Source organism: Helianthus annuus, chromosome 9, assembly GCF_002127325.2.
Source record: "Helianthus annuus cultivar XRQ/B chromosome 9, HanXRQr2.0-SUNRISE, whole genome shotgun sequence".
Lineage (NCBI taxonomy): Eukaryota > Viridiplantae > Streptophyta > Magnoliopsida > Asterales > Asteraceae > Helianthus > Helianthus annuus.
The window spans coordinates 184,781,948-184,794,944 of NC_035441.2; the positions used below are offsets into that span (position 1 = coordinate 184,781,948).

The 12,997-nt window shown below is 32.2% G+C and overlaps 1 long non-coding RNA gene across 1 annotated transcript; it reads left to right on the plus strand.

Annotated features, from left to right (window-relative positions):
• Positions 1-4,666: 4,666 nt before the first annotated feature.
• LOC110880097 lies at positions 4,667-8,633 on the plus strand. The gene is made up of 3 exons (XR_002559195.2): positions 4,667-4,806; positions 7,705-7,771; positions 8,455-8,633. It is a non-coding gene; the product is annotated as an uncharacterized LOC110880097 (long non-coding RNA).
• The last annotated feature ends 4,364 nt before the right edge of the window (positions 8,634-12,997 follow it).

A 12,997-nucleotide genomic window follows, 5' to 3' on the forward strand; every position in this document is an offset into this window, starting at 1 on the left:
TTGAATGGATATAAAGACTTTATTACCCCTATAATTTTCAATTCAGTCCAAATTAAGAAAAATATTAACCATTTTGGTCCCTATTGATCTCAACCATTAGATCAAAAGATCTAATGGTTAAGATTCTTTTTTACCTTTCTCATACTTTGGGCCTTTTTTACATGATCCTCTACCTTACTTGTATTATTTGAAAATAAAACAAGTCAAATAAACTCCAATTAATCCTTGATTGTCGTTTTTTTTTTTTTTTGTGGCTTTTAACAGAAGAAGAAAGTTTTTCTTTTAAAGTATAAAAATCAACTATTAAATTTAAGCCAATGCAGGACTAGCCTATTTGTAAATGCATATGCCTCTTAGAAGAAAGATCACAGGTTCAATTTTGGACAAAATGTGAATAGTTTAGAATTATTAGAGTAATATAGTATGAGCAAGCATTGTGATTAAAAAAAACTATTAAATTTAATTATACATATCTTTTGTTTTAGTATTTTTTTTTTCCGACAAACAAACATAAATTGTTTAGAATTATTGGTGTAATAAGGTAGTACTAAGCGTTGTCATTAAAAAAAAACTATTAAATTTAATTATACATAGAATTTGTGAAAACGTTTTAATAATTTTTTTCGACAGACATCAAAATGATATACAAGACGTCGAGATTTGTGTGGTTCATGTCTTTATTTTTTAAACAGCTATAATATAATTGAAAGTGACATAGATATTTTAGGATGTCGAATCAGTGCAAAAACAAAAGTTGGAAACTTTCATCATCATGTGAGCATAATAGAAAAGATGCACAATTGCACATGGATAATATCTTACATGCCGTATTTCATAAAAAATAATTATGGAATTAAACATTAATACGTACGCATAACAGAAATCCAAAACTATTCGTTGCTTTTGTATTCTTTCCAAGATACGCAATGATATCACTAGAGCAACGGATTATAGAACAAAGTCTACATCTTAATAAAAAAACTAATTTCTCTCTCTTCCAGCTAAAACAGTGCTACACAACCTAACATACCTCAACTTTTTACTCACATTCACAACCTAACCTTTAAAACATTTTTTTATTAAATATATATTTTTATGCTTATTATTTATCCATAAATGTTTTAAAAATAATTACAATTAATATTTCATTTGAAACCAGTTTGTTTTAAAAGAAAAATAAATAACAACAATATAAGAAATTTTTATGCATTTTTTTAAAAAAAAAATAATTAAAAAAATATATGCATTTTTTAGATGATAAAGTTATCGAAAAAATCTAACGAACCAGTAAGATCAGAACATGTGGAAAACAAAAGATATATGCATTTTTTATAAATATATATATATATATATATATATATATATATATATATATATATGGTAGGGATCCTAAGAGAAGTCCACCCTATATGAGAAACTTGAGAAGCATTCTGGACCACACATTTTTCTAAGCCTTTCGTAATATACACATATGTATAGTTTAAAATTGACTATATACATATGTGTATAACTCAATATACATATATGTATATAGTCAATTTTAAACTATACATATGTGTATATTACGAAAGGCTTAGAAAAATGTGTGGTCCAGAATGCTTCTCAAGTTTCTCAACTAGCCTATCACTTCTCACATGATCCTTATCCTATATATATATATATATATATATGTATTTTTGAATGAACTCGGTTTTTGATAAAATTTATATCGATGTATTCACAAAAAAAGGTTAAACAACACTATGTTTTCAGATTTTTTTAATAATTAAATACTAAAAACTTATTAAAGAAAATCATGTTTTAGCTAGAATTAATTGTTATAAAACAAAAATGAAAAACATAATTATAAAAGAACCAATCATAAGCAAACATGTGGCATTGTTAAAATAATAAAAAAATCAACAACCAAGGTTGTTGGCACAACTTGGTCGCAGCTTAAATTGTGTTTTTTTTTTTTTTTCACTTTTTCGCAACCAACCTTTCTCAAAAGTCAACAATGGGTGTGGCTTAAGAATCGAACCCAAAACTTATTGATCCTAAAATCTTATCTCACCCGCATGATACCACTAGGCTATAAAGAAATTCATTTCTACATAGCACTTTGAAACAGACAAGTAGAGCTTAAGCTTACACAACTAATCGGACCACTGTTAATCATAATTGTTATAATCATACTAAAAAGGGTATATGATCAAATAAAAAAATTGATTTTGATTAAGTAGGATAATCTTGAACTTTCATTTTTTAAATTAATAATGACTAAGATGAACCTCCTCACATGTAAGACACATTCATATTTCTCTCATTTTTATACGACATTGTTTATAAAAAAAAATGCGCTATAAAATCGAGCATTTTTTATTTTAATTTGAGCACCATATTATTATATAAAATATAAGAACTAAAAAAACTTAAAAAATATGTTATATTTCTATATTGTATAATATTTTTGTGCTGAATTTTTTGTACTAGATTTTTTTGTACTGTACTTTTTGTACTAGATTTCCGTGTTACATTTTTTATTATATTTTTTATACTAGATTTTTTGTATTGTGTTTCGAAAAAACAAAAATGGTGAAATTTGTGTTTTTGGATCAAAATATCCTTTCATCCTACTTAGTCACATATCATTTCCATAATCCTTACTAACACCATGTGTAGTGGTTAAACAAAATAATGCCCCCATCATGGGGCATTATTCGACACGTGGCAGTCCAGTTAGCATGGGGCGTTATTGCAAAAGTGGCATAGTGGGAATAATGCCTAATAATGCCCCTTCCAATCATTAAACAAAAAAAAAGCAAACTATTTTCTCATTGGCCAGTCAAACCCAGTCAAACCCATTTGCAGCGTTATTAAAAAAACGTTGGGGCAATTTTTTTTGTAAAAAAACGCCACATCATGCCGGGTGTAATGGGTGTTCCGGCGGTATTAAGGGGGGAACACGCCCCAGTACGGTTGGTCTAACCTACTTAAGCAAAACCCACTTTTTAGTTGATCTTCTCCTAAAAAAGGTAATGGTTGAGTGGTTAGGGAAAGATTTGTTGTTTCTTGTGACCCATGTTTGACTCCCACTCTCTCTATTATTTTCTGTGGCATCCAGGTGAAAGGCGAATACGGGTGGCGCCGGTTCGTCTTGGATGGGAGGCGAGGTTTTACCGATTACTCCACTGTCGTGCCTTCGGGCGGGTGGAGGTCGGGTTTCCGCGCATCTGGGAGAGCCAAGGGGTTGGCGGCGATCGAGTAGTCGACCTTGGCCACAACGTCCGGTGTCACGATGGTTGGCACGTCGTTTCTTGCCGTTAAAAAAAAATAGAGACAAACAAGGCTTTCATGAAACAACCCAACTTGTACCACAAATTTATTCATTTTTAACCCGTATGAGTATTGAATTTTTACAACTACCTAAATGTTAACCCGTATCAGTATTGAATTTTTACAACTACCTAACAATCATTTACCTCATATAGTGAAAACAAACTAGTAAACAAGCCATTAGCAGCACTTTAAAAAATAGAAATAGATGCTCATCTGATGTATGAATACAAACAAAACCCATGTGCTTGGCTTGCTTAGGGTAGTAGGGGCGCTTTCGGTGAATGATGCGAGGAAGGGGTTTGCTGATCGGGGTATACCCCCCCCCCCCTCTTTTTTGACTTTGAGTGGGTGATTGAATGGATTCGGGTTACACTCACTGATGTGGGAAGAGAAGAGAGAGAGGGTTAATGGTGGCGCTACTCTCTTCCAATCAATCACACATTTATCTTCTTTTTTTAAGTTATTTACCACTCTCCATATGAGGAGCACCTCTAGTGTTTGAGTATAAAATGGAAAATGAATAGAAGTTGACATGAAATGAGATTATTACTAGGGAAAAAGTTTACCTCTCCCCATTTAAAGAGCACCCCTTCCACCCTTATAACATTGTAACATCACATGTGACAATGATAAGAATTCAAAACTTTCATAATTTACCAACAAACTTTCTAGTTGCCTTCTACTTGTTGACTTTCGCCATGGTAACTCTTTCAGTTAAATGATCTTGAAAAAACTATAATCCATGTTCTACCATCCCCATCTTCCACAAGCACATAACAATGAAATAATTTGACCGGTGGGTATTGGTGGACCTTGAACGAAAAATTAACGGGGACCGGACTCTCAAAATCCAAATAAGTGAGGGTCAAACTCTTAAAAAATCCAATATTTTACACTAAAAAAATCAAAAGTTTTCAGTATAATTAACACTAAGAGCGAAAATTCAATACGGGTCGGGGCACCCCGGGTCCAGTGGCGGATCCAGAGGTGTTTGGGGGGTTCCTGGGAACCCCCTTAGTTTGGAAAAAAATGAAAAAAAATAGTGGAAATTTTGTATGATTTAAAAAAGAAATAGTAAGAATTAGTGAAAATCTACCAAAAGGAACCTGATGAGAAAAATTCCTGAATCCGTCACTGCCCGGGTCTAACATCCCAAAATATTAAATTTCATTATCATATTTCTTATGATATTTTAACATAAAGTATTGTAACTAGAAACATTTAATCTAGTTATTATTAGTTATATATCAGTAGAAATAAGTGGGTTATGACCAATGAAGATAACTAACAAAACATTAGGATTGAAAATGACAATTTTGGAAAGATAGATAAATAAAAAAAGAAGAAGAGTGCAGGTGTGTATGTGTCGAGATTGAGAGAAGTCTCTATTTCACAAGAACACAAAAATTCTGCAAATCATAAGGAGAACTAGGATGAAATCCTTGCATGTTCACGAAATTCTCGTCATCTAGTCACTACAAACCTAAGGTATGTTGTGAATTCTCATTTAGTGGGTTTTCTTTGATAGAGGATCCTTGAATGATGAAGGTCTAGTGTGAATTATAGCAATTAAATGTAAATTGATGTAGTAGTAGTGCTTATAATCATCATCTTAGCTAATATGTGAGAAATATTTAAGTAAATTAGGGGATTTGGGTGAATGTTCATATATGTTATGAAGTGGGAATAAAGCCCCATTCTAGTATGGTTATTTTGAGAGTAAAATGCAAATTGCGTCTATGTGCTTTAGGAGTGGTATTAGCTTGAGTCCCTAAAATGAAAATTTCGATGTCCGAGTCCCCGTCTTTGAAACAGCATCACAACTTGAGCCCCTCCTGCTAACTTAGTTAACTAAACTAATCGAATGTCCATTTATCCTGTTTCATTGAGTCCCTGTGTTTTAAAACCCGTTATACATTTGAGCCCCTGGTCGAATATTAATTGTATTTAATAAAGTATTTTGTGAATATGGTTTTATAAAGTATTTAAATTGTGTATTTCGAGAATATTAGTGTAAGATTAATATAAGCACCTGCGAAATACCTTTTTCATATAATAAAGTTTAATAAAAAGATTATACTAGTTTTGTGGCTAATTGTAAACGACGTTAGAAGTTAAAGTATGATTTTAAGAGGGATAAAATGTTAATGGTATTTAAAATTAAAAATAATAAAAAGTTTTTTTGCTTCGAGTATAAAGACTTGATCTTGACTTTTATATCTATAATTTATTTGGTATATTGAGGTTAATATCTAACATTAGGATATATGTATTTCTGTACATTAAAGATCCATCTTTTTTACTTTATACTAAAAACATATCAAATAAGGGATGTGTATTTTACTATTTTTTTTCTTAATAATACTTTATACTCTTAATTATCACCTAATTAATCTGTACTTAGGAGATTTAATCTACATTACATTTACATGACTAGACTACAAGATCATAAAATACATGACAATTTGTAAACAAAAGAACGTAAAAATCGCACATCACTTGTACATAGCATAAACCATATATGGTTAAAAAGAAAATGAGACAGTTATTATATACTAATGTTATGTTTTATGATAAAAACATTAGATGATGTGATTATGCGATTTTTATAGTTTGCTATGTAAATTTAATTTTAATTAACATACAAAGGTAAAATAATCTCAAAATTACGTAATTTAAATACTTTATAAAACTAGATTCGCAGAATAGACTATTTAATTAAATACAATTGATATTCGATCAGGGACTCAAGTGGATGACAGGTTTTAAACCATATGGAATGGACATTTAGTTAGTTAGTTTAGTTAACGGAGTTAGTGGCAAGGACTCAAGTTGTAGCGCCTTTTCAAAGATGGGGACTCAGACGTTGAAATTTTCATTTTAGTGACTCAACCTGACAACACCCTTAAAGCACAGGGACACAAATTGCATTTTACTCTTATTTCAATGTATTGGTATTAATAACTAAAATTTGTGTTAACTATCAGTATTAATAACTAAAATTTGTGTTAACTAGATGCTAAGAAAAATTTGAGACTGATGACTAGCATTAACATGGTGATTTTGTTGGCAAATCAAGCTAATTTGATAATTATTAAATTAAGGGGAAATGGATTGTATCACCCTAAACTAAACAAAATTGGCCAATACCACTCCCAACTTTCATTTTGGCTCCCACCACCCTCTACTTAAAATTTACGTGTCAGTGTCACCCCTTCATTAAATAATCACTAACTGAGTTTATTTTTTAATCCTACGTGGCATGCGGATGAAGAGGTGGACAACCTACGTGGACTCACCCTTTATCATCTCTATCTCTCAAAACACTCACAGATATATGTACATAATAATTCGCATCAATATACAAACACAACCTCATATGTCATATATCTATAGATGAGGTGTAAGAAACACAACACCGATCTCAGCAGCATCAACGGCGTCTGCGCTTCTTGTCTCCGTGAATGCTTATTCAAACTAATCCTCGCTCAGAAACAAGCCGAAGCCCAGGCCCAATCACAGAACCATTGTAATTCAAACACCAATCCACCGTTACCTCGTTCTGTTTCTCCGTACATCCACCGGAAACCCGTACAGCAACAGAATTCTGTTACAACTGTCCAACAACCTTCTAACAAACCTCAACTGAACCACAGCCGCTCAGATCAAGGGTTCTACAACTCACCTTCCGGCGGTTGCATCGACGGTGCTACTGCTACTGCTACTTCATCGAACAATAAGAAGAAGAAGAGTTTAATTAGGTTTTCATTGTTTTCAAACCTGTTCAGATCTAACGGACGTGACGGAGACTCCGATTCGATTCCCAGAGCTTCCGTTTCCACTTCCGGCGAGCCGAGCGGTGCCGCTGGTAAGCCGACGTCAGTGACGTCATCTCCGTTGTGGTTCTCGAATGTTCGCCCAGTTTCCGATCGTCGTCAGAAGAAATAATCTGCAATTTGGGAGAATATGTGTTTGTGTTGAATTAGGGTTCGAATAATGTTTCCAGAGATAGAGATGATAAAGGGTGAGTTCACGTAGGCTGTCCACCTCATCATCCCCATGCCACGTATGATTAAAAAACAAACTCAGTTAGTGATTATTTAACGAAGGGGTGACACTGACACCTAAATGTTAAGTAGAGGGTGGTGGGAGCCAAAATGAAAGTTGGGAGTGGTATTGGCCAATTTTGCTTAGTTTAGGTTGATAAAATCCATTTCCCTTAAATTAATGCCTATAACGTGTTTGATAAAAATGTCTATGTAAAATTTAATTGTTACCAACCCTTGAAACATTGATGAAAGTTTCATGAATGATTTTTAATGACCTTTGATAAAAGGGGCCAAGAATGATTATGTGTGTTATTGATCACTTGGATTAAAACTATAGGGAACTTAAGCGAAGCTTCGGGAAGCCAAGCCGGGAAGGAAGCTCGTCAAAAAAGGGAACCTCTAATGTATGTAGCTACATTTGTTATGATTTAACATGTTAAAACCATGCTAAGTAGAACATTATCAAGAAGTAGAATGAAAGACCTTTTTGTGTCAAGTGGTAATTGATTTTTAAGTAAAACTGTGTAAAGGGCATGTAAAATCGAAGTATAAATGACCCACTGAGTCATAGAGATAGAGTTATTACCTAGCAAGGACAACCTTGGTTATAGACTATGGTGAGAATTGAATAAACGACAGTCACCACTCATGGTTCTGAAAAGGACTATGAATGGCGAACTAAACGGGTCGTTTGCGGTCTATAGGGCCACAAACAATGTATTGGACATGTAAAACCGAGTATAGATAACCCACGGGGGCGTAGAAGCTAAGGTATTGTCCATTATTACCAATCACAATCGTGGTTATGGTTTGAGGAAATGGAAAATGGTAAAGGAATATGGGAGACTTGAGTTAGAAAGCTCAATGCCCCTTGACTGGTCGGTTTGGGTAAAACGCCTAACCGAAAGAATGAATTAGATGCTAAAGAATCCGAGTTGGGATTGTGGATTTCGGATTTAAAGTTTGAAAAGAAAAGTCCAAAATATGACAACTTGAGTTTGGGCCAAGTTGGGTAAATATGGTGAAAAACTGAAAAGTTTGACTAAGTGTAGAAATATGAGAATTGGTGAATGAAATTTTTTGATAGGTAAATTAGAAATGAGTCACCGGATGGAAGATCAAGCTACGTGAAGAACCGAACACCCCGGAAAGCTTACTAATTCCCGCCATTTGTTTATGTTTCCTTGAGATTTTAAAATGATGACTTGAATTTTGTAATTCAAACTATTACTATTACGGCACATTATAACAAAATTGTTTAGTGAATTATGTAAGTCAGTTAAATTTCATGAATCATTACGGGACTACAAAAAATTATGAGAATGGGTCTTATACTGGGCCGCAAGAAAGCTGCGCCCCTTTTGTTAGGGTCGACGGCGGGTTTACCGTTTATGAGTGAAGTCTATGATATCTTGTTGGGAATGAGTCTGAAGACTCCTAATGCTCGATCAATAAGTTTACACTTAGAATATGTATAGCGTTTAATGTGTAAGTGATTATGACATATGATAAGCACACACGGAGATAACACTAGCAATTGTGGTTTCATATTCTTGTAGAATTCTAAAGCTTTTTCATGTGGTCATTATTTCATAACCAGGAATCATGAATGTCAGGTCTTCGATCTAATTGTGTAACTCAATACATATGATAATGTTCATAGTTTATATTCAAAAGACAACTTACATGCAACTACATCTTTAATTTACCTTTTTCTAATAATATAGAAAATTGTAACTTTTTTTAATAAAATTCAATAACTCAAAAATTATTATAGCAAATAGAAGACAAGACCAAGAAGAAAGGTATAGAAAATTGTAACTTTTTTAATAAAATTCAATAACTCAAAAACTATTATAGCGAATAGAAGACAAGACCTAGAAGAAATGTACTCAAAAGAATATAACTATACTTATAACATATTATAGTACGTAAAAAGTAAATTATAAGAAAAAATATGAGATTTTTTTAACTCTTTTTTTTTATAAAACCAAATCTAATTTGATAATTTCTTTGGAATCCTAGACCATTCATTGAATGCGATTATAAAAGGAACGTACCCGATTTTTTGTCCGTTGGCTAAAAGATAAACAATATAATAAAAAAATCACAAACACCATTAAAAAGTATTAACCTTTTGAGCACGCATTGATTATGTAATAATAACTACTCTAACCGCACGTTGCCGTGGGGACGTGATGCACTACACATGCTATAAAACAAACAATGATTAATATATCGTTGACAAAAGAGAAATCTAAAACTTAAAATGTTATAAAAATCGCGATGGAAAGAAAATAGTAGATAAAATAAAAATAAAAAAATATCTATACTATATAATAAAAGAAACCAATTTTGGGACACTTGTCATTATATTAGGCTATATCTTATGGATAATTATTATTTAGTTTAATTAATCTCTTTTAATTAATTATAGATAACTCTCATATTAAATATTATTTAGTTTAATCTTTTATAGATAATTATTATTTAGTTTAATTTTAATTTAATCTCTTCTAGAAAAAAATTCATAATTTTTTATTAACGAAACATATTTTTTTTTAATAAAGAGTAAATTGCCATTTTAGTCCCTGAGGTTTGGTCAAAATTGCTATTTTAGTCCAAATAGTTTTTTTCTCCTCTGGATCCCTGACTTTTCCATTTTCTTGTCATTTTGATCACATTGACTAACTCAGTCTAAAAATCTGGTTATAACCAGGGGTATTTTTGGCATAACTATTGTGTAGTGATAACCAGTGGTAGTTTACAACATAATTTATAAACCTCATAATAATTTAATGCCAAAAATACCCCTAATTATAACCTGTTTTTTAGACTAAGTTAGACAATGTGATCAAAATGATAAGTAAAAGGAAAAGTTAGGGACCTATAGGAGAAAAAAAAACTATTTGGACTAAAATGGCAAATTGGACAAAAACTCAGGGACTAAAATGGCAATTTACTCTTTAATAAATTATCTAACCATAAATTTTAAATTTCGTTTGACGAAAAGGGAACACACTCAAATATATTAACTTATTTATATCAATTTATTATATAGTTTAGATTGTTCAACCTGTGTAACACACGGGGAACTAACCTAGTATTATATATACACACGTTTCCAAAGGCCAGAAGTATTATGTTTTAAAATTTTTTATCTATTAAAAAGAGTAAATTACAAGTTTTGTCCTTTATGTTTACATCAAATTTCAGGTGCTGTCCTTTAGGCCAAAAGTTGACAGGCGGTGTCCTTTACCTTTCAAAATCTTGCACGTTTTGTCCTTTAGGCTAAACCTGGTTAGAAATCTCAGTTAAATATGTAATGTACAAGGCGCATAAGGGTAAAATGATCATTCCCTCTCAAGTCATTTAATTCTCTATTTTTATCCCACACCAACCCTTAATTCAGACCAAAATCATGTCTTCAATTGGCAAATCAAATTAGGGTTTTCTTCATCCCTCATCTAAGACATAACTGAAGATTCAAGAACAGATTACTCCAAACGGGCCCATGAATCGTAGCTGTAGATTTTCTGAATTTATTGAGATCGATTGCAGCTACAAACCCTCTCCGAATAGTTCATGGTTGTTGCGATTTGGTTAAATTTACGGTCTGCTTCTATGTCCAGAAGTCAAACGGCGGCGCCGGCGAGATGCGATAACTCCGGCCGGCGAAGAAGAATGATGATGACGTCTGGTGAGGCTGTGAAGTACTTACGATTCTTACGATTTTTAGATTCTTCCGTTTGCACGCTTTTCAATGTATCCGCGTTGACTGCTCTCGGTTTTGCGATCAGATTGTTTGACTTCTTAAGGCTTTTGGTAGGTGTTGTTGATCAGCTGTTTAATTTGTGTATAAACTGTTTAACAACTCAAATTTGACCTCATAATTACAGTTTTAGGTTAAGCATAAGTTAACAACAATAGGTTTTGTTAATTTGTTGTAGATTTGTGTTTGTTTGGTTATTTGGTTTACAGTAGGTGTTGTTAATTACAGCTTTAGGTTAAGCATAAGTTAACAAATGAAGAAGGTTATGGAAGCTTTAAATAATACACTTTCTTCAAATCTTGTAACCAATCAAGAAGATGATAATGGATTTGGGCCTATATTGAATTGAAGAGAGATGTGAAGATAGAGATGGGGTTTGAGTTTATATATTTTTTTAATTTTTGTTTTTTAATTAGCATATATTTTAATTAAACGGATAAAATTACAATAGTACCCTCATGTACCTACTAAAATTACAAAAATACCCTGATTTAACAGAAAAATTTAACTATGTTAGGCTCAAAGTACATAACGTGCAAGATTTTGAAACATTAAGGACATAACTTGTCAACTTTTGCGCTAAAGGACAGCACCTGCAATTTGATATAAACATAAAGGACAAAACTTGTAATTTACTCTACTAAAAAGATTAAACCTGATTAATTTCTAAATACATAACAAAAATTCATCAATCTTCACTAGAAATACATAATGGAATTATCCCATATATAAATTTACAACTTTCTTATGCATCATCACTTGTACCCTATGCTTTGGGGTTTTTTCAAAAAAAAAATTTGATTTTCCACTTTCTACCTTAAACTTTTATCTTTTAAATTTTAACCCATTACTTGATTTCCACTTTCAACCTTAAAGTTTTATCTTTTTCATTTTAACCCATTTGAATTTTTACTTTTAACTCAAACTTTTCATCTTTTGAATTTAACACAACACTTTATTATTTACAACTTTGGTCCTCATACTTTTTATCTTTCGCAAGTTTTTCGTTTTACGTTTCGTTCTAAATTTTGCGAGTTAACATGTAGTGACGTTCATGTGAGTTTCAACGTTTTTGCTCTATTTTCCCATATTTGACAGACCCGTCGCAACGCGTCCATTTTTTCCCTTTTGAAAACTTCGCCGCAATGGGCGGGTCCTAGATCAACTAAGTTGTTATTTTCTACGTTTTACGTTTCCGGTTAATTTCTTCGCATTAACACACTGTAACGGGTGTGTATGGTTCAATAATTTTAGTCTCCTTTTCGTTCAGTGTAATTTTTACCATTTTATCTATTTTATTTTTACGATGTTGAGAGTCGATGCCGTTGTTGCATTGGTGCTACTTGGCACGGTTTTACGAACGGTTTTAACCTATTAATTTTTTTACTAATATTTTGTTTCGGTTTACCCCTATACTTCCTTCACTTAAAAACTATTTTTACGTGCATATTTTATGTACGGGTATGTATAAATATGATTTCTTTTACATTCCGACGTAAACTTTTTTTATAGACGAGTCAGGTCAAATATAATACGTTTTCGTTTAAAGAAACAATTTTTACGTGCATATTTTTATGTACATTTTCGTATAAATTCAAGTTATTGTTCGATATGAATTTCATTTACTTTACGTTTGATCCAATGACAATGCTTATACAGGTTACACTGAGTTCAACTAGATACGTCGAAATGTGTGTTTTCATATGGTTAATGCATCATATAATGTTTGGACTAATCTATTCAATGTTTACGATGCACCCGCGCCGCAACGCGGGCGGATCTTTAACCCTAGTTACAATATATTTACAATTGCTCTTTTTGGATTTTTTAATTTTTGAAATCCATAAGGTTATAAAAT